This window comes from Penaeus monodon, chromosome 22 (genome assembly GCF_015228065.2).
Source record: "Penaeus monodon isolate SGIC_2016 chromosome 22, NSTDA_Pmon_1, whole genome shotgun sequence".
NCBI lineage: Eukaryota > Metazoa > Arthropoda > Malacostraca > Decapoda > Penaeidae > Penaeus > Penaeus monodon.
Window position 1 is genome coordinate 6,716,060 of NC_051407.1, and position 1,016 is coordinate 6,717,075.

General features: G+C 34.4%; 1 protein-coding gene across 1 annotated transcript in view; it reads right to left on the reverse strand.

Moving 5' to 3' along the window:
- Window positions 1–1,016, reverse strand: part of LOC119587504 (ATP-dependent RNA helicase A-like) — a 3,454-nt gene that overhangs the window by 1,419 nt on the left and 1,019 nt on the right. The gene's annotated exons all lie outside the window — the stretch shown is intronic.

Consider the following 1,016-nt stretch of genomic DNA (forward strand, 5'->3'; position numbering starts at 1 on the left):
TATCCACATATATATCTATATTTTTTATTTTGTATAAGTAGTAGAAAGCAGTAGAAGACTCATTCCTCTGAGTTTGTGATAACCCTGTAGGAGTAACCAACCTGTGGCGCAGTGGAAGACTTTAAGCGGCGCAAGTAATAAAAATATTAACAGACTTGCTGACTCGAAGAAGACTGAAAAGCCTTATTAAAAGTCAGTCACGTATATATAGTTTATCAGATACTGTTTAGCATAATACATTTATCATACTAAGATGCCATTAGAAATAGACAGGGGTGGGGGTATCTCAACTCGTGTGGGAAAAACAGACGCATGGGAAAGTTCTGCACTACTTATTGTGTATGAAATATAACTTGAATCAGTTTATGAATGGTGAATGCATCATTCATCAGTTTTGCGACTGGTTTCCTGACAATGCCACTCCTTCATAAAAATCTCACCATAAGTCTTCAAGAAGACAATGCCACTGTAAGCTGTTAGAGTAAATATCTCGACAAGTATAGAAATGTGTACAGTAGAAAAATACTGTGTATGACTACGAAAACAGGTTTGGCTTTTCATGTAGCAGTAAAAGGATCATTGACAGTCTACGTGTGTAACTGTTTTGGAATTGTATTTATGTTCTGTAGGTGTTGCAGTAGTTGCATAACTTTCAAGATATGAGCGGAACTTTAAAATTACATGCATCAAAAGAGGATAATATTGATGAGGTCAGAATACATGCATTGATAGCTGTAATAGGTAAAATATAAGAGTTTTAAATTCGAGTAAAACGTATAAGTGAAACTGATTTTAATACTGGTAATGATAATTGGTCTGACAGTTACATACACTTACTGAAAGGGGCACTACCACAAAGGAAGTCATAAACTATTCTAAATATTTTCTTGTCGTCAGTATAAACACTAGTACCACTCACATGCAGTTCATTTACAGAATCCAATATCATTATATTGCGCAACTTCTTTATTCGTTTTAATGTTTCACTTAAGATTCTGTATCCATCCATCAAGTTT